The sequence below is a fragment of the Lissotriton helveticus genome (assembly GCF_964261635.1).
Source record: "Lissotriton helveticus chromosome 1_1 unlocalized genomic scaffold, aLisHel1.1 SUPER_1_unloc_31, whole genome shotgun sequence".
NCBI classification, from domain to species: Eukaryota; Metazoa; Chordata; class Amphibia; order Caudata; family Salamandridae; genus Lissotriton; species Lissotriton helveticus.
The window spans coordinates 994,809-1,021,121 of record NW_027611672.1 but is presented as its reverse complement, the minus strand read 5'-3'; positions in this window follow the sequence as shown (position 1 = coordinate 1,021,121).

The following is a 26,313-nucleotide window of genomic DNA, read 5'->3' as shown; positions in this document are numbered from 1 at the left end:
AAGTGTTTACCTGGCACCAAGCGGGGTCGGGAGACACTGCCACTGTCTACCTTTACCGCCTCTAACAGATTACCTAAAGTCTTGTAAGTTCCCAAACACCGGAATCTTCAAGAAACAGGACCGGATCCTATAATGTTATTAAGCTGGCAAAGAAAAGAAAGGTAAGCTTGTGTGAATATCCAAGGCTAAACCCTTGTTCCCCAAAGCCTTTAATAATCTCTCACCCCAGATAATTGTCTGCAAGTAGGCTTAAAATCTCTTCTTGGATCTCATGGGTTAACTGGTCGATTCTGCAATAAATAGTACACTCTGTTTATAACTGAATATACACCTTTCTCAAAAGAACGGGACAAAATAGGTGCGCAGAGCGCTTTTACCAGGTCTTCACTCCGCGGTTTCTACGATGGGTGATGTTGGCCAGGATGATGAAGTACTCCAAGGAAGGTGCAGGGGATCAGCGGACTTCAACTACCACAATGCCCCCGGAAGGACTGGCGGAACCACACCACTCGAGTCCGGCTAACCGACGAGACAACAAGTCCGGCCGGTGAGCGGAACCCAGCAACAACAGTCCGGCCAGCCCCCGGAAGAAATGGAGAAGACAGCCGGCCTCGAAGTACAAGGGGTAGGGACACAGGAGGAAGGACCGAAACTGCACAGCAGTGGAACACAGCCCTTGGCCCCGGGGAGGAAAACAATACGAAGGAATGTGACTCCTTAAACATCCAGTAGCCGCCCAGGATTCATGAAGCAAACAATCAGCATGAAGAATCAGGAATACCCGCAACGCAGGAGAAACGCCGAAGACAGAACAGGGTGGCGCGGCGAAGCGGTAGTGACGCGATGAACGATCGTGCACTAGAACGCGAATCTTAGGGGAAGACAGGCTTTTAATGTTGCCTGACTTCGTTGCACATGCGCAATGTGAGGTGGCCATCTTGGGGACTCGGGAATTTGCAACCATGACAGTACACCCCCCTACTGTCCCCCCTACTGGCTTGGGTTTGTTGGGGTGTTGTCTGTGGAACATTCTCGCTGGGTGAGGCGCATGCACCTGACTAGCTGGTTCCCACGTACGTTCCTCCATCCCATACCCCTTCCAATGAATGAGGTACTGTAATCTACGCCTGACTCTCCTGGAGTCTATGATAGCTTCGACTTCGTATTCAGGATCATCATGGAGTAGTACAGGAGGAGGGGACACAGGGAGTCTAGTACCTGGCTCTACTGGTTTTAGGAGTGAGACATGGAACACTGGATGTATCTTGAAAGAAGCCGGGAGATCAAGTTTCATAGCCACTGGATTCACAGGGGCCTATGTACTTAGGTTTAAATTTACATGCCCTCTTCAAATTCAGGTTTTTGGATGATAGCCAGACTTCTTCTCCCTGTGTGTAAGGTGGCTCCTGGCGTCTGTGGAGGTCAGCGCCTTTTCTATATCTTGCTTTCGCCTGCTCTAAATTATCTTGTGTGATCTTATGTATTCTTTGTATTTCTTGTATCAACTCATCAGCAGCAGGTGTTGAGCAAGTAGACAAACAAGAGGGACTAGGTAGTGTTCTAGGATGGTATCCGTAGGAGCAATAGAAAGGAGTGTAGTCAGTGGAAGAATGATGACTGTTGTTATATGAGATTTCAGCCAACCAAACCAACTCATCCCAACCCCTTAAGAGATTGTAATGCCTGGCTTCTAATGTATTGCTCAAAACATTGGTTGACTCTTTCTGTCTGCCCGTCTGTCTGAGGATGGTGACTGGAAGACAACCGTACATCTATAGATAACAGGGCACACAGACCTTTCCAAAACTTAGACACAAACTGGGCGCCCCTATCTGAAATCAAAACCGATGGGATTCCATGTAGTCGGACCACTTGCTGAAGAAATACAGACACCAATGATTTAGCTGTAGGGAGCCCTTTGAACGGGATAAAATGGGCCATCTTGGTGAATGTATCAACCACAACTAATAAGGTGGTGTGTCCCTTGACTGTACGAGGCAATTCCACTATAAAATCTAAGGAAACCGTATGCCAGGGACCGGGAGGTGTGGGTAATAGTTGTAATAGCCTGTAATGATTTCCAGGCAGGTTCTGCAGGAGCGTCAGGAATCCGAAGACAATTCCACAGCCTTCCCCTGGCGCCTTCCGACTCTATCAAACCCTAGAGTATCGAGAGGCTCGCCAAGGGAAAACAGGGAGACAAAACAAGGAAAGGTTGGGGAGGTACAAAGATAACTTGACTGTAATCTTCGGTTTGGTCCTGCAACACGCTGTATGGAAGGTCTGGTGGTTGTAGAGCTGAAATAAATGTACACGTTATGGAACACAAGCGACTTATACTCATGTAGCTCTGAAGTCACTCTGTATCAACAGTACATACCATCAATGTTTTGTCTATGCCCCAGAACAGAGAGATGGGAGATGTGGAAGTCTTCATAAACTATAAGTGGATTGATAGGATATAATTATTGACAACTCATTACAAATAAATGCTCGTGATGTAAGCACCTAAACAAAATGTTCTTACTTGGATTGATGTACAAGACTGTCCAATGAATGTAGTAATCCAACAATACCCTTGACAGTATTCCAATGCCACTCCACTAATGTGTGCTAACATCTACAATATGAAACACATAAGTTAGACTCTATATTTATCAACAACACGGTAAATAAGTAAGTGGGCAGCGCACAGCGCTGTTACCGTATTTCTTCTATATGAAGTATCTGGAATCCTGCACCTCGGTTGGAGTCCACACAAGTATCCCCAAAACACTGAAGAATGTTGGCACCGGATAATGGATGGTGAAAGGGCCAGCCAACATACAGCCAAGTAGGAAGGGACGAAATAAGGGGGCTAAGCAAAAAAAGGTGGAGCACAAGCCCAACCAGAGGAGGGGTGTAAATATGCCAAACAATGAAAATATACCTAAATACCTAAAAGGGAAGGGGTAACACACACCACCCGGTCTAATGGTGGAGAACCAATCCCGGCCGTCAGGCGGAGCAGGGGACAGGAGCGAGGGCAGGGAAAACACAATGCCCGGCCGGACGGCGGAGAAACAATCCCGGCCGTCGGGCGGAGCAAAGAATAGGAGTGGAAGAAAGAACAACAGCGCCCGGCCGGTCAGCGGAGAAACAATCCCGGCTGACAGGCGGAGCAGGGGAGAGGATCGAGGGCAGGGAAAACACAGTGCCCGGCCAGACGGCGGAGAAACAATCCCGGCCGTCGGGCGGAGCAAAGGATAGGAGCGGAGGTAGGAGGTGCAAATATAGGCACCGTAACGTCTGAGAGCCAGACGCGAATACAAATGGCAAGTCACAAAAGGACAGAGGAATCCGCTCAGAAACCGAACGGACAGTCGAGATCCGAATACTGGAAACAGGAACAGGACGGAGCTTGGAGCAACGGAGCTTGACGCAAGAACGTAAAGCGTCGCTCCCAGGGTTCTGTGATGATTTGTAGTGTGAATCTTAAAGGGGCAGTACATCGAGAAACTCGGGGCATGACAGTACACTCCCCCCACAATGTCCCTCCCCTGGTTTGGGTTTGTCAGGATGTTTCAGATGGAATAAACGTAGCAGACGAGGTGCATGAATATTGGACATAGGTTCCCATGTCCGCTCTTCTATTCCATAACCCTTCCAATGGATCAGATATTGAAGGTGTTTTCCTACTTTGCGGGAATCCAGTACTGCCTCCACTTCATACTCCTCCGTGTCTTGAAGAATCACAGGAGCAGGCCTTTGAGGCAATCTAGTCCCTGGTTCCACAGGCTTCAGTAGCGACACATGGAACACTGGATGAATCTTGAAGGAAGGGGGTAGTTCCAGTTTCATGGCCACAGGATTTATCATTTTCGCCACCTTATATGGGCCAATATATTTGGGGATAAACTTGCGTGGACCCCCCAGCGCTATGTATTTCGTGGAGAGCCAGACTTCATCTCCCGGTGTGTAAATGGGTTCCAATCTCCTGTGTAAGTTCGCCCCCTCTGTGTACCTCACCTTTGCCATCTCAAGACAGTCCAATGCATCTTTATGCACCTGTTGTAATCTCTCTATTCTATCAGAAGCAGCGGGAGTGGAACACTCAGTAGGGGAACCGGAAGGCAATAACTTGGGATGATACCCATGTGAACAAAAGAACGGGGTGGTGTTGGTGGATGAGTGTGGACTGTTATTGTAAGAGATCTCAGCTAGCCATACAAACTCATCCCAATCCTTCAGTGAATGCAATACTTGATTACGTATGTATTGTTCAAAACACTGGTTAACCCTTTCTGTCTGTCCATCTGTTTGAGGGTGATGGCTGGAGGACAATCGAACCTCAATTTGGATCAAAGAACATAGACCTTGCCAGAAACGTGATACAAATTGGGCACCTCTGTCAGAAACCAGAACGGAAGGAAACCCATGGAGTCGGACTATCTGTTGCATGAATACAGACGCTAATTCTCCTGCTGTGGGTAACCCCTGCAACGGCACGAAATGGGCCATCTTCGTGAACAAATCTACCACTACTAACAAGGTGTTGTTCTTCATCTTAGTGAGGGGTAACTCTACTATGAAATCGAGAGACACGGTATGCCAAGGGCCAGGAGGAGAAGCTAGCGGCATGAGTAGACCCACAGGATTAAGACGTGACACCTTAGTCTGAGCGCAAACATGACAGGTCTTCACATAGGTTTCTATATCTTTGTGCATGTCAGGCCACCAAAACCGGTCTCTCAAAGACTTGGTGGTCTTCTTAATCCCAGGATGACCTGCTACAGGATGTGAGTGATACCATTGCATGGCCAGTTCTTGTAACTCTTTAGAGGGCAGAACCACTCCCCCCTGAACACAAGCCATACCTCCCCTCAAGGTCACTTCCTGGGAACCTACCAAGGATGGCATATCCACCGCGGCCTGACTATTCTGCACTTGAGCTAGAAAATCGTTTTCATTGGACACCCCCCCTATGATACTGGTTCTGGGGATGATGTAGGTTTGTTCTACCCTATCAGTAGGAGCGTCAAATCCTAACCGTGATAAAGCATCCGCTTTGCCGTTTCTTCTCCCTGGCCTATATTGGACAGTGAAATCATACTCACTAAAGAATTGTGACCATCGCAATTGTCTCATGGAAAGAGCCTTGGCGGTCTTGATGTATTGCAGGTTGCGGTGGTCTGTATAAACCGTGGCTGGATGTCTGGCCCCCAGTAAATATTGTCTCCATTCTTCAAAAGCCTTTTTTATGGCTAAAAGTTCCTTGTCTCCCACTGCATAGTTGTATTCAGCAGGGGTGAACTTATGGGAATAATAGGCTACTGGATGACACTCGCCAGACTTCGTGTCAACTTGGGACAATACTCCTCCCACTGCTACTTGTGAAGCATCTACCTCTACAACAAAAGGAAAGGCCGGGTCAGGATGTCTTAGGACTGGGGCACTAGAAGGCTTTCTTCAAGAACTGAAACTAGTCCTCCGCCTCTGAGGACCATACAAACGGAACACCTTTCCTCAACAAGGCAGTGATGGGCGCCACAAGGGTAGAAAAGTCTCGAATGAATCGCCTGTAGAAATTAGCCAGACCCAAAAAGCTTTGGATATTTCTTACCGTCCTAGGAGCTGGCCATGCCAATACCGCTTCCACCTTAGTGGAATCCATACGTAAACCCCAAGGAGAGATAACATACCCCAAAAAGGGAACTTCTTGTGTGTGGAAGGCGCATTTCTCTAACTTGCAGTACAGGCGGTTTATCAGTAACCGTTCCAATACATTGCGTACATGTCGTACATGTTCCTCCATGGAAGACGAAAAAATCAAGAGATCATCAATGTAGGCGATGACATATAAATCCAGCATGTCTTTCAGCACTTCATTAATAAAGAATTGAAATGCTGCAGGAGCATTGCAAAGCCCAAAGGGCATGACAAGATATTCGAACAGCCCGAATTTGGTACAAAAAGCGGTTTTCCACTCGTCCCCCTCCTTGACCCTCACAAGATGGTATGCGCCTCGCAAGTCTAGCTTGGTAAAGTATTGGGCGTTGCGGATTTGGTCAAGGAGAGAGGCGATCAGAGGTAGTGGATATCTGTTCTTTATAGTGACGTTGTTCAGTTTCCTGTAGTCAATGCAGCAACGAAGACCCCCTTCCCTCTTAGGAATGAAAAAGAGAGATGAAGAGGCTGGGGAACGGGAAGGTCTAATAAAGCCCTTGTCTAGCATGGTGTCCAAATATTCTCTTAGATACGCATTCTCCTTTTCTGTGAGGGCGTATACTCTACTACAAGGTATTCTTGCCCCCGTTTCTAGGTCTATACGGCAGTCATAAACCCTATGAGGAGGGAGTACTTCGGCTTCTGTGACATCAAAAACAGCCTTCAAGTCTTGATAACAATAGGGGAGTTCGGGATTACTCTCCTTCAATGGAACCTCAGATGGTACGGTATCAATGGAGGCTCCTACCGCATGAGTCCCTGTTACCCGGGGAAAAGTGAGCGTAGAGGTTTCCCAATCTATATCAGGATTTTGAGTTCTTAACCATGGAATACCAAGGAGTACTGGGAATTGTGGAGAACAGATGAGATCAAACTGTATTTCTTCATCATGTTCCGGTTCTAAAGTCATGTGAAGGAGTGCGGTTTGATGAATTACGGGACCTGAAACAAGTGAGCTGCCATCTATGGTGGTAACATGACTGGCTGTCTCTTTTTTAGTATAAGGAATCATATTTTCCTTAGCCCACTCCTCATCCATGTAGTTCCCTGATGCACCGGAATCCACCATAACTAACACATGTATCCCCAACCCTCCTTGAGAAAGCAGCGCTGATACATAGATATGGTTAGTGGGGGTGTGGTCATAGTCTGAGGACGAGACTGTTAATCCAGACCTACCTAGAATCCTTGTCTCACAGGACTCCAGGCTTCCTAGTTTCCCAAATACTTAGACTGTGAGGGTTTAACTGGACAATCCTTCAAAAAATGACCCGCCTTCCCGCAATATAAACAAAGTCTTAGTGTTCGTCTTCTCTGTCTTTCCTCTGTTGTAAGGGGTCCCCTTACTATGCCGATCTGCATAGGCTCACTCTCATCGCTGGTTTTTTCTGCTACACCTCTTTTTTCCCTAAGAGGCATATATCTTACATCGTGTCTACCCCTCTCTTTCTTTCTTTCCTGAATGCGATGATCTATCTTAACCACCAAATCAATGAGGTCAGTGCAAGAAGTCGGTAAGTCTACAATTTGTGATAGAGCATCTTTTAGGTCTTCTCTTAAACCTCTGTAAAACATGGTACTGCGCTTCTCTTCTGGCCAGTTGGATTCTACTACCAGTCTACGAAAGGAGGTAATATAAGCCACAAGATCTTGAGTACCCTGCTTCAGATTCAGTAATTCCGTATCGGATGAATGGGTGTAGACATGTCTATCAAATAATTTTCGAAACTCCCTCCTGAATGCTGTGTAGCTGTGTAAGAGAGGATCATCTCGGTCAACTAAAGGTATGGCCCAATCAGCAGCTGCCCCACTGAGATAGGATATCACAAAGGCCACCTTTGCCTGCTCAGATGGAAAACAATTAGCTTTACAGGAAAAATGAAGCTGACACTGGCTAAGAAAAGCGGCACATCTTGCTGCGTCGCCTGCATATCTTTCAGGGGGTGCTAGCGGTAGGGAAGGAGGTGTGGTTACCTGAACTACTGATGTTCCACCCCCCTGAGCCCCACCTGCCTGCTGTCGTTGTAACGTGTCTACTCTAGATATTAACGCCTGGGTCTCTACTTGTAAGTTCCCTAACATACTAGCTACATCAGAGAGGGACACTGTCTCCAAATCCATGACGCTCGGGCAGAACAGACCACGTGGGCTTTACGTTCTGTAATGATTTCCAGGCAGGTTCTGCAGGAGCGTCAGGAATCCGAAGACAATTCCGCAGCCTTCCCCTGGCGCCTTCCGACTCTATCAAACACTAGAGTATCGAGAGGCTCGCCAAGGGAAAACAGGGAGACAAAACAAGGAAAGGTTGGGGAGGTACAAAGATAACTTGACTGTAATCTTCGGTTTGGTCCTGCAACACGCTGTATGGAAGGTCTGGTGGTTGTAGAGCTGAAATAAATGTACACGTTATGGAACACAAGCGACTTATACTCATGTAGCTCTGAAGTCACTCTGTATCAACAGTACATACCATCAATGTTTTGTCTATGCCCCAGAACAGAGAGATGGGAGATGTGGAAGTCTTCATAAACTATAAGTGGATTGATAGGATATAATTATTGACAACTCATTACAAATAAATGCTCGTGATGTAAGCACCTAAACAAAATGTTCTTACTTGGATTGATGTACAAGACTGTCCAATGAATGTAGTAATCCAACAATACCCTTGACAGTATTCCAATGCCACTCCACTAATGTGTGCTAACATCTACAATATGAAACACATAAGTTAGACTCTATATTTATCAACAACACGGTAAATAAGTAAGTGGGCAGCGCACAGCGCTGTTACCGTATTTCTTCTATATGAAGTATCTGGAATCCTGCACCTCGGTTGGAGTCCACACAAGTATCCCCAAAACACTGAAGAATGTTGGCACCGGATAATGGATGGTGAAAGGGCCAGCCAACATACAGCCAAGTAGGAAGGGACGAAATAAGGGGGCTAAGCAAAAAAAGGTGGAGCACAAGCCCAACCAGAGGAGGGGTGTAAATATGCCAAACAATGAAAATATACCTAAATACCTAAAAGGGAAGGGGTAACACACACCACCCGGTCTAATGGCGGAGAACCAATCCCGGCCGTCAGGCGGAGCAGGGGACAGGAGCGAGGGCAGGGAAAACACAATGCCCGGCCGGACGGCGGAGAAACAATCCCGGCCGTCGGGCGGAGCAAAGAATAGGAGTGGAAGAAAGAACAACAGCGCCCGGCCGGTCAGCGGAGAAACAATCCCGGCTGACAGGCGGAGCAGGGGAGAGGATCGAGGGCAGGGAAAACACAGTGCCCGGCCGGACGGCGGAGAAACAATCCCGGCCGTCGGGCGGAGCAAAGGATAGGAGCGGAGGTAGGAGGTGCAAATATAGGCACCGTAACGTCTGAGAGCCAGACGCGAATACAAATGGCAAGTCACAAAAGGACAGAGGAATCCGCTCAGAAACCGAACAGACAGTCGAGATCCGAATACTGGAAACAGGAACAGGACGGAGCTTGGAGCAACGGAGCTTGACGCAAGAACGTAAAGCGTCGCTCCCAGGGTTCTGTGATGATTTGTAGTGTGAATCTTAAAGGGGCAGTACATCGAGAAACTCGGGGCATGACATAGCCCTACAGGATTTTGATGAGAGACCTTACTCTGGGCACAAACATGGCATGTCTGAATGTACTGCTTGGTGTCTTTCCCCATCTCTGGCCACCAAAAATGTCTCTTTATGGTTTCTAGTGTCTTCCTATATCCAGGATGCCCTGCTAACGGATGGGAATTGCACCATTCCAAAGCCTGTCGTTGTAATTCTGTAGTCTGAAGAACTAGAACGCAATTTACGTAATAATAGACTTCCACTGCTATGGCTTCTTGTGACTGCAGAATTTGTTTAATTGTTTCTGACTTCTGCTCTTTATTCGGGCTAGAAATTCTTCTTCTGAGTAGATTCCTCCTAGAAATCTATCTTGGGCAATAATGGGAGGCGGTTCTGTATTCTCTTCGATGGGGTCATAGCCTAAGCAAGATAAAGCATCTGCTTTACCGTTCTTTCTCCCTGATAATGAAGTCATATTCACTAAAAAACTGGGTCCACCGTAATTGTCTCATAGAGAGCGCTCTGGCAGATTTCAGGAATTGGAGGTTACGGTGATCGGTTAGAACAGTTACCGTATGGTTAGTTCCCAATAAATACTGTCTCCACTCTTCAAACACTTTCTTTATGGCCAGAAGTTCCTTGTCACCTATGCTATAGTTAATCTCCGCAGGCGTGAGTTTGCTTGAATAAAAGGCCACTGGATGGAAAACGCCTGTGTCTGGATAGGCTTGGGAGAGTACTCCCTCTACTGCCACTAGGGAAGCATCAGCCTCCACCAGAAATGGGTATACTGGATTGAGATGTAGTAAGATAGGGGCTTGAGTGAAGGCTGTCTTTAAGGTGTAAAATGCTGTGTTGGCATCTACTGTCCATTGGAAGGGCACCCCTTTCTTTAGTAGTGTCGTGATGGGAGCTACTAAACTAGAAAAGCCGTTGATGAATCTGCGATAAAAATTGGCGAAGCCCAGGAAGCTCTGGATTTCTTTAACGTTCCGAGGAGCCGGCCATTGGTGGATCGCCTCCACCTTTTGAGGATCCCTTCGTAAACCATGGGGTGAAACAATGAATCCTAAAAAAGCCACTTCCTGTACATGGAATAAACATTTATCCAATTCGGAATACAGATTATTGTCTTTCAATCGCCCTAGAACCTTCTTTATATGGCCCTCATCTTCTTGCACTGAAGAAGAAAAAATAAATAGATTATCAATAAATGCTATGACACATTTGTCTAGCAAGTCCTTCAATACCTCATTGATAGAAAATTGAAAAGCCGCAGGGGCATTACAAAGCCCAAAGGGCATCACCAGGTATTCGTACAATCCGAACTTGGTGCAGAAGGCCGTCTTCCATTCGTCCCCCTCCTTGACACGCGCAAGATGGTATGCCCCACGTAAGTCCAATTTTGTAAATATGGTGGCGTCTTTAACTCTGTTAAGGAGGGAGGAAATCAAAGGCAGAGGATAACGATTCTTAATGGTGATGCCATTTAATGTTCTACAATCAATACAACACCTCAGGGCCCCTTCCCTTTTGGGAATAAAAAAAGAGACGAGGAGGCTGGGGGTTCTAGAGGGACGTATGAACCCTATCTTGAGCATGTTATCCAAATATTCCCTTAAATACAGGTTTTCCTTCTCAGTGAGTGAATACACCCAACTACAAGGTATACGTGCCCCATCTTGTAAATCAATTTGACAGTCGTAGGGACGTGCCGGGGAAGACACGTGGGCTGTTCCGCATCGAATATAATCTTGTAATCTTGGTACTCTGGGGGTAACGTATGGTCTTCAACAAACATCGGAATATCAGAAGGTTCCATGGTGTGCAAGGCACCTACAACGTTTTTACCACATACCTCTTGTCTAAATTCCAAGGTGGACTTTTCCCAATCTATCAGAGGGTTATGGGTACGAAGCCAGGGTAGTCCTAATAACACTGGAAATTGAGGAGATTGAATTAGATCAAACTCTAACTGTTCTCTATGTCCTTGAGTTAAATCTAATTGTAGTGTCACGGTCTGGTGAGTTATGGGCCCAGATTTTAATGTACTACCATCTATGGTGGTGACCTTCTCCCAAACTTCTTTTGGTCTCTGTTGGATATTGTGGCATTGCGCCCAGTCCTCGTCCATGAAATTCCCAGTGGCCCCTAAGGCTATCATTATTTGGACCTGCAATTCCACTCCTTCCCAGGTTAAACAAGCAGGTAATGAAAGATGACTGGGGTAACCAATCCTAGTTTCTACTGAAGAGACTATCAATCCTGAATTACCCGAGGTCCCGGCCTCACAGGGCCTCGGGCTCTCTAGTTTTCCAATTTATTTTGTTGCTGGGGCTTTGTAGGACATGACCTTAAAAAATGATCTGCCTTGCCGCAGTAAAGACACAACTTGTTATCTCTTCTGCATTGCCGCTCTTCTGAACTTAAAGGTCCTCTGATGGTACCTAATCGCATGGGTTCTACATCTTCTACAGTCTTTTCCGTCTCAGCCCTTCTTTCCTTATAGACATAGCCCCTGGTGTCAGACCTCCCTTTTTCTCTTTTGCGTTCTTGGATTCTATGGTCTAGCTTAACCACTAAATCTATGAGCTCCGGACAACTGTCAGGTGGATCTACCACCTGAGCCAAAGCGTCCCTATGGTCTTCTCGTAATCCCTTGTATAACAGGGCACTACGCTTTTCATCTGGCCAACCTGCTTCCGCCAATAGTCTATGAAAAGAGGTAACATATGTGGCTAAGTCTTTGGTTCCCTGCTTCAGAGATAACAACTCAGTGTCTGCAGAGTGTGTAAACGTGTGTTTATCAAATAACTTCTTTAATTCATGTCTAAATGCTGTGAAGTCATGTAATAAAGAATCATTCCTTTCTATCAGGTGTACGGCCCAATTAGCCGCTGATCCTCCCAAATAGGAAATAACAAAAGCGACTTTTGCTTGGTCGTTGGGGAAACAATTAGTCTTACACATGAAATGTAACTGGCACTAACTAATAAAAGAAGCAAACTTAGCGGTGTCACCAAAAAAGCGTTCAGGTGGCGCTAAAGGAACGGACTGGGGAGTGGACACATGAATAACGGGAGAAACACTGGGACCAGCCCTTCCTAAATCAGGCTCTACTAGTCTATCTCTTTGTAAGGCATCAACTCTATTATTCAAAGCTTGGGTTTCTAATTGTAGGCGCCCCATCATATTGGCTAAATCATCCAATGTGACCTGGTTCAGATCCATTGCACCCGGGCAGAGAAAACAATGTGGGCTTCGCGTTCTGTAAGGATCCAAGTGTAGTCTCTGCAGGAGTGTTCTGGAACCGAAGACAGGCCCAACCCCTCCCTCCTACACCTTGTGCGTCTATCAAACTCTAGACCACACTGCTGACAGGGAGGAGAAGGAGGGAACAAAACAAGGAAAGGAAGAGGGAGGTGAGTCCTTGGTTGAGTCGCAAAACCGTCTGGCAGAACACACTCACTGAAAGAAAGAACAGGGTCAGTATATGCTAGGAAAAATACCATACAACTCTAGCCGTTCCTCTAACAGATTACCTAAAGTCTTTCTTGTAAGTTCCCAAACACCGGAATCTTCGAGAAACAGGACCGGATCCTATAATGTTAGTAAGCTGGCAAAGAAAAGAAAGGTAAGCCTGTGTGAATACCCAAGGCTAAACCCTTGTTACCCAAAGCCTTTAATAACCTCTCACCCCAGATAATTGTCTACAACTAGGCTTAAAATCTCTTCTTGGATCTAATGGGTTAACTGGTCGAATCTGCAATAAATAGTACACTCTGTTTATAACTGAATATACACCTTTCTCAAAAGAACGGGACAAAATAGGTGCACAGAGCACTTTTACCAGGTCTTCACTCCCCGGTTTCTCCGATGGGTGATGTTGGCCAGTATGTTGACGAACTCCAAGGAAGGTGCAGGGGATCGACGGACTTCAACTACCACAATGCCCCCGGAAAGACTGGCTGAACCACACCACTCGAGTCCGGCTAACCGACAGGACAACAAGTCCGGCCGGTGAGCGGAACCCAGCAACAATAGTCCGGCCAGCCCCCGGAAGAAATGGAGAAGACAGCCGGCCTCAAAGTACAAGGGGTAGGGACACAGGAGGAAGGACCGAAACTGCACAGCAGTGGAACACAGCCCTTGGCCTCGGGGAGGAAAACAATACGAAGGAATGCGACTCCTTTAACATCCAAGAGCCGCCCAGGATTCATGAAGCAATAAATCAGCACGAAGAATCAGGAATACCTGCAAAGCAGGAGAAACGACGAGGACAGAAAAGGGTGGCGCGGTGAAGCGGTAATGACGCGATGAACGATCGTGCACTAGAACGCGAAGCACCGCCCTTAGAGGAAGACAGGCTTTTAAAGTTGCCTGACTTTGTTGCACATGCGCAATGTGAGGCAACCATCTTGGGGACTCGGGAATTTGCAAGCGTGACAGATAGTTTGGCTGGCCCCATATAGAGATAAAGGCGTTATTGCGGCCTTGAAGGCCATAGGAATACACACAGCAGGAGATATATTCATTGACGGGACTGTCAAAACACTCAGTGATATTGACGCGCAGGAGTCGCGACCTACTGTGCTGCAGCGCTTCCAATTTCATAGAATTAGTGAGGCTTGGCGGGAACAGCTAGGGGACAAACTGCAGGAGCCCCCAGAATTAATAGAACTCACACATGTCATTAAAACGGAGGAGCTGGGAAAAATGGTATCCACTCTCTATAAGATGACCATGTCAGAGCGCGCGGCTGGGTATAATAAGGCGCGATTGGCTTGGCAACGCGACTTAGATACACCTATCTCTGATGCAATATGGCATTACTGCTGCTCCAGCACGAGGTCCGTCTCCCTGAACGGTAGGCACAGGTTAGTGCACTTTAAGTACATTAATAGGGTATACCACACCCCGGCAAGACTGCACAGATATGGGCTGCGAGAAAATGCGTCATGTGATAGATGTAACACACCGGACGCGGGGTTCATTCACCTTGCTTGGGAATGCCCGGGGGTGCAGCTCTATTGGGGGACGGTGTTCCAAGAACTGAGCAATATTATACAAGATGAGATAACCCTATCCCCGTTGCTTGCGTTGCTAGGCTACTCCAGGCCACTATCCAAGGCGCAGCGTAGGGTCGTGGAACTGGGGCTTCTCCTGGCATAGAGGCGGGTGGCGATGTGTTGGATGAGGGGCCTCCTCACCAAAGCTGAGCAGTGGATTGGGGATTTGACACACTGCTGCACGCAATCCGACAACTACAGCGAACTTCTCTCTACCAAAAGCAGACCCAAGAACTTTTGGGGATTATTCTTTGATAACAAGTATAGACGGGAAGTGGAGGCTTCACAGGGAGTAGACGAGAACGTCACTGGGGGGGATGAGGAAGGCACGGCCAAGAGCTAAGTTGATATCCCTCCATGGTTGCTGCGCGCTTACCTGTGACACGAACCAAAGCATCCACGACACGTACCTGGCTAGCTGAGTTTTATTTTAGTTTGTCGAATGACATGTTCCCCTAAGGCACACGTTTGCAATAGCTGGATGGCACCTCAGGTCTGTTAGAGTTATTTATGTTAAAAAGCAGTGTTCATATATTCGTTGTTATTTGACGCAAGTCTATGCACTATTTGCTGTATGGAACTTTTCAGGTAAACGCGGTCCGTCCTCCGGGTTGTGGGCTAAACGGCTGTGTATAATTCTTCATGATAGGACTACTACTCCTAATTTAAGCTTGCTCGCATGCTGATTTGCTTGATAGCATTTTCTGTAATCACCGCTATAAATAAAAATAAATAAAAAACAAACAAAAAAAAAACAGCTAACCCGCTACCTCGAAGACAACAACATCCTGGATCCTTCCCAATCCGGTTTCCGCAGCAACCACAGCAACGAGACCGCCCTCATCGCCGCCAACGACGACATCAGGATCCTGATGGACAAAGGAGAAACAGCCGCCCTCCTCCTCCTGGACCTATCAGCAGCCTTCGACACGGTCTGCCACCGCACCCTATCAGCACGCCTCCATGCCGCCGGAATCCAAGAGAAGGCTCTGGCCTGGACCACATCCTTCCTGTCCGGCAGAACCCAGAGCGTCCGCATCCCCCCCTTCCGCACCAAAACCACCAAGATCATCTGCGGCGTCCCACAGGGATCCTCCCTCAGCCCGACGCTGTTCAATATCTACATGGCACCCCTCGCCCACATCGCACGACAACATAACCTCAACATCATCTCCTACGCCGACGACACCCAGCTGATCATATCCCTCACTGAAGACCCCCACACCCTCAAAGCCATCGCCGATTGGATGAAGGATAGCAGGCTGAAGCTGAATTCAGACAAGACGGAGGTCCTCATCCTCGGACCCACCCCATCAGCCTGGGACGAGTCCTGGTGGCCCACATCGCTAGGTACAGCCCCAGAACCCACCGACCACGCATGCAACCTGGGGGTCATCCTCGACTCTGTTGAAAGTTGGGCTGAAACCGTCAACATTATCGGCGCCCTCTTGCTCTCCTTAAACCTTTTGTGCGCGTAAAACAGCCGCCATTTTGGGCACCATGGCTTCCCTGCTCTCGCCGAGAGCCAGCGCGCCTCTCTCTCCCTCCTAGCTTCGCTGACAACCCCCCCTGCCTGCACCTGCCACGAATCATAAAACCCCTCTTCGGCGCTGCTCTGCCCCAGGCCCTCGTCTTGTTCCCAGCGCAACACCTCCCTTCTTCCCATTTATGATCCCCGGCCCTTTGATGCAAACCCCTTTCCCCGTGTGCCCGTTTGTCTTCCCCGTTCCCAGGCCGACACCCAGCTCTGCCGATACCAATCCCTTGCCCCTCCCCGTACAATAGAAAGCTTCCCTCCTCAAAGGACCCCTCGAGATGATCAAAGCCCCCCCCATCCCACGAGATCCGATCGAACCCCACACACTCCGTGAATCGGCGGAATATCCAGCTGCGCGATGATCGTCACCTGTTGTGAACGGGACGGGGACTTCCACTGTAACCTTACGTGGGAACGGGCTGGGAAGGGGGGGATTCTGAGGATGTCTTTCCGTACATCAAAGTATCGACGAGAATGTGTTACATGCAATAAACAGATAAACGTGTGTATAAGAGGCCAGGCCTCAGGGATGCAGTTAGAGCACCTCAGAACGATACCTTCTGTCCGTTTCGTTGTGTTCTCCTCCGGAGAGAATAAAAACCTTGTTTCCTGCCTTCCAGTCTCCAGCGCCTGCCTCTTCAATCGTTTAACTTCTTTGTGGGTTCAAGAGGCGACACCGCCGGGCAATACTTAAGGATCTTATATTCTGGTTGGTAGTGCCCCCCATTTATTTTCAACAATTGGCGTCCCAAGCGTGGGGCCCATCAGCGACCCATGGATCCAGTGGGAGAGGTCCTGACGACAAAGTGAACGACTGCAACGATCGGGAACGCGTCTGTCCGATAGACCCTCGTCTGACAGCCGATCATCCGAACTTCACTGGTTCCGAACAGACCTCTCTCGAGTGATCTACGGTCCTGACTGGGAACCATCAGGAGTGCCGCGAGGATAACGGAGAAGAGAGGACGATCGGGCGCTGGATTCGGAAGCCAGGAAACTGTCCATGCGGTCCGGGTAAGGTCGTGTTACCACGACAAGTTGCGAAAAAAAAATTGCTTGATTGCTTGTTTGTTTAAAAAATACTAGTATTGCTCTTTTTATTTATTTGGAGATTCACTGTCTGCAAACGGAGAAACAACGGGCTCTCTCTTTGCAAGCAGTGGAGGATAGGTAGGGCAGCAGCCGTGCTTATTTTTTCTCCCCCACTCAATAATCACTTGAAACTGAACTGTTGTTCGCAAAACTATTGTTTCCTGGAGATTCCCTGTCTGCAAACAGGGAAGAGACCACCCTTTTTGCAGATAGTGAAAAGGGTAGGTAACGCAGATCTTTGCGGACCTACTCATTCTCCCCATTGTTATTTATTGGTCTTTGGTTATTTTGATCCATGAGGTATTCACTGCCTGCAAACAACGTAGAATAGAAATATTCTGTCCAGTCTTTGCACCTAGTGATAAGATAGGCAGTGCTGACTTTTTAGTCCCTCGTTACGAGCCGTCATGTCTGTCTTCTCCCCACTGATTAGTAGCCTGTTTAGCCCGGACCGCCTATTAGAGATGGACCATCCAGCCCCACTGGAAGGCACCCCTAATAAGGACATGTTCATGAAGCATGGATTGACCGCTATAGCCTATAGTAAACTATGGCATAAATATACAAAAAAGGGTCAAGAAAGTCAATGGCCCCTGATAGGATCCTTCGATGATGATAAAATAAAAACGCTAGAAACTGCCCTGGTTAAAAACAAGACAACACCTACTATGCTTGACAGCTTCGGCATGTGGCGAAAAGAAACTGAACAACGTAAAAAGAAAACTGAGAGTAGGTTGGAAAAAGAGCTGCGAAAAGCAGCCCACCTAGCTGCTCAGAAACAAAAAAAAGAGATAAAGGAAAGAGAGAAAGCTAAACAGAAACTAGAAATGGAAACGCCAAGCCAGTGTCCGGTTAGAACCCCCTCCATGCTCTACCCTGATTTACCCTCGAAACGACAAGCCAATGAGGACCTGCTGTTAGGTCCTCCTATCATCCACATGCCCCCTCCATATGCCCCTTCTCAACCCTTGGCGCAGCACGCGCCACCCCCAGGTACAAACGAAGGTACCGCCACAGCGTCGGCCCCAATGGCCTCTGTGCCAGCCGAACCCCTTGTATTAAAACCTGCATCAACAACAACGTTAGACGACCATGAGACTCGAGGGGCTGGCCCTGCAAGAACAAACAGACTAGACAAAGATGAGCGAGCGGGGATCGACAAAATAGCAAGGACACTGGTAGAAAGGAAGGATGATGAAGAGTACATCACAGATATGTTCAGCTCGTATACAGGGAGTCACAGACGACATTTCACCGTACGACTGTGTTATCATGTCTTGAATGCATACGAGGACCGATATCGAGACAAAGGTCCCGAGAGCCTAAGGACTCTGTACCGGAAGGTCGATATCGGGGATGAGGGCGAGTGTGATGTGTCGGACCTCCTTACGCGTACGCTTGAGGTTTTCCGCCACCTCACTGAACGAAAGCCGGGAGCTAAATCCGCAGCCTCCGTAGTGACCGAACCACCAACCGAGCAATCTAGCGCCATGATGCCGATACGTGAGGCTGCCCCTTACTGGGTTCCTCCTCGGGGTACAGGGACTCACGATGATGCAAACAACCAAGATGCGAAGGGAAGGGTAGTGTACAACTGGGTCTACCAGCCATGGGACCGGCAAGAGATACTGACATTCCGGAAATCTCTACCCGACCTACGTAAAAACCCCACTGCCTTCTATACTGAATTGGGTACAGCCCTGGGTTCAACGATCATGACCCTGGCTGACATCGACTTGTTCTTCGGGTTATGTCTACCAGCTGATGTGTGGAAGCAAATCCGGAAAGTCGACCACCTTGAGCTGTTTGGACATACCTGGTCACAACTCGATGACCTGGACAAACAACGGGGACCAGGACAAAAGCCGTTGAAATCCATTCTAGACCTCCCAGATAAAATCGTAGAGAAATTAAAAACCCTAATCCCAGAAAAGAAAGTGGACTGGTCGATAGTAACAGCCTGTCGCCAAAAACCCCAGGAGGATGTATCGGAATACTTCTCCCGGTTCGAAACGATGTTCTCCGATTACAGCGGCCAGGACATGACCACTGCAACCGGACACCATCTGTTTGTCCAGAATTATGTTAAGGGCCTATCATCGGAAATCTCCCAGAAACTACAAGCCAGCGAGAGTAGTTGGGCAGCCTCCAAACCTACAGCGATTCTCCAAATGGCCCAATATTATGAGCATCAGAAAAATGAAAACGATAGGGCGACAGAGAAAAAGAAGAAGGACTTAAAAGAGAGGGTGATGATTGCCAAACTGCAAGGGGTGACTATAGGACGGGACCAATACCGGGGAAACTACCAGACAAACGTCCCTAAGACTACATTTCCCCAGGACCGCACTCTGACTTCCTACAGTGGACGCACAGACCTTAGAGAAGACCAGTGCGCTTTCTGCAAAGGGACTGGCCATTGGAAATCCCAGTGCCCAGTTCTTCTGGAAATGATCAGAAACAAAGACCCCAGGGATGTAGCAAACGGACCGAGACCTAAGGGACAACAACGAGGGCCCCCAAATGACGCGACTAATGACAGATCAAGCAGACCAAATACGTTCGATCGACCCAGGCAGAACCAATATCAACAATCTGACTATGACGACACTCACACCTTCGCATAGGACAGCCAAGGGCGAGGGAGGGATCCAGTCGAGCTCTATGTTGACCAGCAGGGCCCTTATGTCACTGCTAAGGTCCTGGGTACCAAGTCTCCATTTCTGGTAGACACTGGCGCAACACGTAGTGCGTTATCTAAACGACTGATTCCAAGGGCACCCTTGTCTGGCTCACTCATAACATCGACAGGTTTCGATGGAACGCCCTCCACCAACCCTTTGTCTGCCCCGATTCTCTTTGACGTAGAAAACAACACCACTGACACCACGTTCTTGCTTTCCTCCAATAGCCCTGACGCCATTATGGGACTTGACTTACTGAAACACTTCCGAGCGACGATTAGGTGTTCTCAAGATGGAGTTCGAGTGTTTCTTTACGACAACCCCGTTCTGCTTAGACATTGTTCCCCCCGACACATGTTTTCCATCACCGACGTTGACGCGTCCCTGCTTGACACTCTACCTCCGTATCTGTGGGCCAAAGCGGATTCGGACGTAGGGCGTATGTTAATTGACCCAGTGCACATTACTGTCCGACCAGACGCAACACTCCCAAAACTCCCACAATATCGGATATCGCCAGAGGGCGAGAAGGCATTGGTAATGATTATCCAGTCACTGATAGACGCAGGAGTGGTAGAGGAAGTGGTTAGCAACGTTTGCAACAGCCCTATCTTGCCCATTATCAAGAAGCAGGGAGAGGGAGATGAGAAAGCATACCGTTTCATCATCGACCTCCGAGAGATCAACAAAGTGGTGGTACCCCAGTACCCTGTGGTCTCAGACATCACCACCATCCTGACCTTGATTCCATCCACTGCCACCACCTTTTCCGTCATCGACCTCAAGAACGCATTCTTCTCCATCCCCATCCACCCAGACAGCCGATATCTCTTCGGCTTTACCCTAAAAGCCCGCTCATATAGGTTTTGCCGAGCGCCTCAGGGCTACACGGAAAGCCCTAGCATCTACAGCCAGGCCCTCAAAAGACAACTAGACCAAGTCCAGTTACCCGACGGGGTGGTGTTGGTACAATATGTCGATGACATCCTTTTGGCAGCCGACACCACCCCTCTAGCGGTTACCGCCACCATTCAACTCTTGCACTTCCTTGCGGAAAATGGCCACAAGGTCTCCAAGAAGAAGTTGCAATTCTGCCTACCCCAGGTCACTTACCTAGGCCACCTTTTGTCCAAAGATGGAAGAAAACTCACCCCTGATCGAATCCAAACCATTCTAGATACCCCTGTCCCTAAAACCCAGAAGCAGGTTCGCTCCCTATTAGGCCTCACCTCCTTCTGCCGACAATGGTTACCAAACTTCAGCCTCGTTGTAAAACCGCTGCTTTCTCTGCTAAACAAAGACGTCCCTTTCCCACTCCCTTGGACTCCTGAGTGTCAAACTTCCTTCACAGAACTGCGAGATGCCCTTTGCTCAGCCCCTGTCCTGGGTACCCCTGATTACAAAAAGCCCTTCTCCCTTTACACTCACGAAAGGGAGGGGTGCGCTTTATCTGTCCTGACCCAGGCCATCGGCCCTAAGCAACGACCGTGCGCTTACTTCTCTGCCACTCTTGACCCTGTCGCCAGAGCCTTGCCTGCCTGCCTTCGAGCTGTAGCTGCTGCTGCAGTCTCTATCCGACAGAGTGAGGGGATTGTACTCTCGAATTCCCTCACGGTACTGGTACCCCATGCAGTCGACACCCTCCTGAACCAAACCAAGACGCAACATCTGACGAGTGCACGACTGACTGGATACGAACTGACCTTGCTTGCCCCCCATATCACCCTGAAAAGATGCACCACACTGAACCCAGCAACTCTGTTACCCTTGCCAGAGAACGATCCCAATGTGCACCCCGTACATGACTGCGTGACTCTTACGGACGAACAGACCAGGAGTAGGGTCGATCTCAGAGACACAGCTTTCCCTGACCCCGACGGGGAGTTGTGGGTGGACGGTTCTTGCATCAAACTCTCCGATGGTACCACTTCCGCTGCCTATGCAGTCACCACGGCTCGAACTGTAGTAGAAACAGCCCGCATCACCCAGCGATCTGCCCAGGCAGCGGAACTGATTGCTTTGACGCGAGCCTGCATCCTGGCAACAGGAACCACAGCGAACATTTACACCGACAGCCAGTATGCCTTCGGGGTGGTTCACCATTTTGGGCTCCTCTGGAGGGAGAGAGGAATCTTGACCTCACACGGCACACCCATTTTGCACGGGGATTTAGTCTCCGCCTTAATCGAAGCTGTCCTCCTCCCCAACAAACTTGCCGTTATCAAATGCCAGGCACACAAGAAAGTGACAGGCATTATTGGACAGGGAAATGCACTAGCCGACATCACCGCCCGAACGACAGCTGAAAATAGAACGACAACACATATGTACGTGACCAGGTCACAAGCAGAAAACTGGACTGACGCCAAGGACACAATTAGAGACATACAAACGACTAGCACACAACACGAATTGACTGAATGGACACGGGTGGGATTGAAAGACGATGAAGGCTGCTGGCGGACAAAAGACACGAACAGATGGTTGCTACCTGATTCGTACTTGATTCCCATATTAACCATGGCACACTCCCCTGCCCACATAGGATCAGCCCCCATGATCGAACTTGTCTCCAGGGTTTGGCACAATGACAAGATCCCAGATTCCGCCAAACGCCTGGTCCAACAATGCTTAATATGCCTGCAACACAACCCCGGGAAAGGAACTGTAGTACCCCGGGGGGGATTTGGGGTCCCAAACCACCCATTTGAAGTCCTGCAGATGGACTACATCCAGCTAGACAGATGCCAAGGCCTGAAATATGTACTCGTCGTGGTGTGCGCATTTAGCAAGTGGGTGGAAGCATATCCAACCCGTGACAACACCGCTATGGCCACTGCAAAGGTTCTGTTAAAGGAGTTTTTCCCCCGTTATGGCCTCTGTCGTGTTTTATGGAGTGATAATGGCCCCCACTTTGTAGCCAATGTTATCCAGCTCATCCTAAATGGGATGGGTATTAAACAGAAATTCCACGCAGTCTTCCACCCTCAATCTGCTGGGCTTGTCGAACGACACAATGCCACACTAAAGCTTAAACTGGCCAAAATAGTGGCTACGACGGGCCTGAAATGGCCAGACGCCCTTCCATTGGCATTGCTATCGATGCGCTCTACCCCCACCCGACATCACTTAACCCCTTATGAAGTTGTCTTCGGTCGACCCATGAGCGTCTGGTCTGCCCCGAAACCAACTTCCATTCATGACGTTCCGGATGTCCTAATGTCTGATTATCTGTACAAATTGAGTGAAACTTTGTCTGTCCTTCATCAGCAGGTGCAGCAGGCCATCCCCGATGCTTCCAGGGGTCCGGGTCACGCCATCCAGCCGGGGGACTTCGTGCTGATCCGAAATTTTCAGCGATCAAAGAGTTTGGAACCCCGGTGGACGGGCCCCTGGCAAGTGCTGATCACCACTCGGACCGCACTTCGAGTGGAGGGGAAGAAACACTGGCTGCACGCTCATCACTGCAAAAAGGTCTCTCCAGCCCTGGCCACGACAGACACCGTCAACACCCAAGAAGAGCTCCTGAACCAGGACCGACCATCGTTGAACTGCTACCCTGATACTGAGACACTTGAACTTTCAAAACATCCTGACCCCACTGTGCCATCTCGAGAAGGGTATTTCCTGCGTCGAAAGGAGGGAGCTTCGGCTAAGTAGGCCACGGACTAGGTTAAAGGATCTCAGAACGGTGACCCAAACTACCAAGGGTTACCTGGAGAGAAGCTAAAACTAAGTCTGTGGTCCTGCCCACTACCGAGCACCTTGAAGACGAAGATGATGGAAGCGCCAGATAAGAAGATGATGGAAGCGCCAAATAAGAAGCCGACGGAGACAGCAGGAAATACCCACTACAGAAATCCGAGAATAGACAGACTCCATAGCTCAAAGACAATTGCACTCTTCATCGTAATCCTCCTCTGTTTTCTCCTCATGACTACGCTCTGGATTATGGAAGAACACGCACCTGCTCACGAAACATTCCTAACCACTGCTCAGCCTACCACCGTGAAGGAACATCATCTAATTTCGCTCTCCCCTCAACTAAGAGAGAGGCGAAAGGAGTTTTGGAACAACTCTTTCGTGCAGCTACTTCACCAGCACAATCTTGCCACCAACACCACCAACTGCTGGATCTGTGGGTTGCTACCCCATGCCACTGGACATTCAATACCATTCATCCCTTCACCCTTCTCCGTCCACGGCTCCTGCCTTGCCTGGCTGATCCTCCTGCAAGAGAGCTATACGGGCAATGCCACCTCCAGCAGAACTGCAGCACATTCTTCTCATGGGGCCGGGCGAAACAAGACAAAGACACACTTCTGCCCGCTGACCCCCAGTGACTCGATCCAAATGGACATCCCGGCCAAAGAACGAATCGAAATGCAGGTGTTCAACAATCCAACCAGACCCACCTTCTCCTATCTGCGGAAACGAACGGCTGCCACTCTGACTGTGGCCCTGTCGGTCATCAACGTCACAGGCCACATGTGTGTAGAAGGACTTGGGACACAGCTGGTGGGTTGCAGCGCTTGCCGCTTTACCAGCACTCTGGATTCCACGGATCCACCTTCCTTTGTGTCATCCCCAAACATGTATTTCATCTGTGGCACGAAGGCCTACACCTGGCTCCCCAAAGGCTGGGGGGGCACTTGCTACATCTCCTTTGTCCTTCCTCCAACTTATGTGGCCCCAGCAAATCACCACAGGCAAAAACGAGCCAAAGACGTTGAGCAAGCCGACTCAACAGGGGCGCAGTTCCTCGATGCTATGAAAGGACTCGTCCCCCTCTGGGGCCCGATGGCAAACAGCCGTGCCATCCGACATTTGACTCAGGCAGTCGAGACAACCATGAACATCACAGCGGGCATCTTTGCCAACAACACTGCCGAGCTCCAAGCGGTCCGTTTGGTGGCTCTTCAGAACCGCCTCGTTCTAGATGTGGTTCTGGCGGACCGTGGAGGAGCATGCCGCATTATTGGGTCCAGCTGTTGTACATACATACCGGACAACTCACCCTCAGTGTACAAAGCCATCGAACATCTTCACAGACTCTCTTCGGAAGTTCACCAAGAGCAAGAAGAATGGTCGCTTGGTGGTTGGTTCTGGGACACCGTCAAAAGCTGGGGCTGGAGACTGCTCACCATTATCCTGATTCCCGTAGTTGTAATATGTGGCCTATGCTTAGGAATTCAATGTTTGCCACCTATGTGTTCTTTATGTGCGAGTTGTATTTTTCCCAAAACTGTGGACATTGGAAGCGAACATATGAGAGCATTGTATGATACCGAAGTTAGGAATTTGATGAAAATTGACATTGAGTAAAGCAAGGTGGCTAGATATGTTGAAAAGGGGGGACTGTTGAAAGTTGGGCTGAAACCGTCAACATTATCGACGCCCTCTTGCTCTCCTTAAACCTTTTGTGCGCGTAAAACAGCCGCCATTTTGGGCACCATGGCTTCCCTGCTCTCGCCGAGAGCCAGCGCGCCTCTCTCTCCCTCCTAGCTTCGCTGACAACCCCCCCTGCCTGCACCTGCCACGAATCATAAAACCCCTCTTCGGCGCTGCTCTGCCCCAGGCCCTCGTCTTGTTCCCAGCGCAACACCTCCCTTCTTCCCATTTATGATCCCCGGCCCTTTGATGCAAACCCCTTTCCCCGTGTGCCCGTTTGTCTTCCCCGTTCCCAGGCCGACACCCAGCTCTGCCGATACCAATCCCTTGCCCCTCCCCGTACAATAGAAAGCTTCCCTCCTCAAAGGACCCCCCGAGATGATCAAAGCCCCCCCCATCCCACGAGATCCGATCGAACCCCACACACTCCGTGAATCGGCGGAATATCCAGCTGCGCGATGATCGTCACCTGTTGTGAACGGGACGGGGACTTCCACTGTAACCTTACGTGGGAACGGGCTGGGAAGGGGGGGATTCTGAGGATGTCTTTCCGTACATCAAAGTATCGACGAGAATGTGTTACATGCAATAAACAGATAAACGTGTGTATAAGAGGCCAGGCCTCAGGGATGCAGTTAGAGCACCTCAGAACGATACCTTCTGTCCGTTTCGTTGTGTTCTCCTCCGGAGAGAATAAAAACCTTGTTTCCTGCCTTCCAGTCTCCAGCGCCTGCCTCTTCAATCGTTTAACTTCTTTGTGGGTTCAAGAGGCGACACCGCCGGGCAATACTTAAGGATCTTATATTCTGGTTGGTAGTGCCCCCCATTTATTTTCAACAACTCCACCCTCTCCATGACCAAGCAAGTCAACACCATCTCCGCGTCCTGCTTCAACACCCTCCGAATGCTCCGAAGGATCTTCAAATGGATCCCCTCTGACACGAGAAAAACCGTCACCCAGGCCCTCATCACCAGCAGACTCGACTACGGGAACGCCCTCTACTCAAGAACAACAACCAAGCACCTGAGACGACTACAACGAATCCAAAACGCCTCGGTACGACTGATCCTCAACACCCCCCGACGCAGCCACATCATACCCCACCTGAGAGGCCTGCACTGGCTCCCCGTCAAAAAGAGGATCTCCTTCAAACTCCTCATCCACACACACAAAGCCCTTTACAACGCTGGACCAGCATACCTCAACGACCGACTCAGCTTCTACACCCCCACCCGCAGCCTCCGCTCTGCCAAC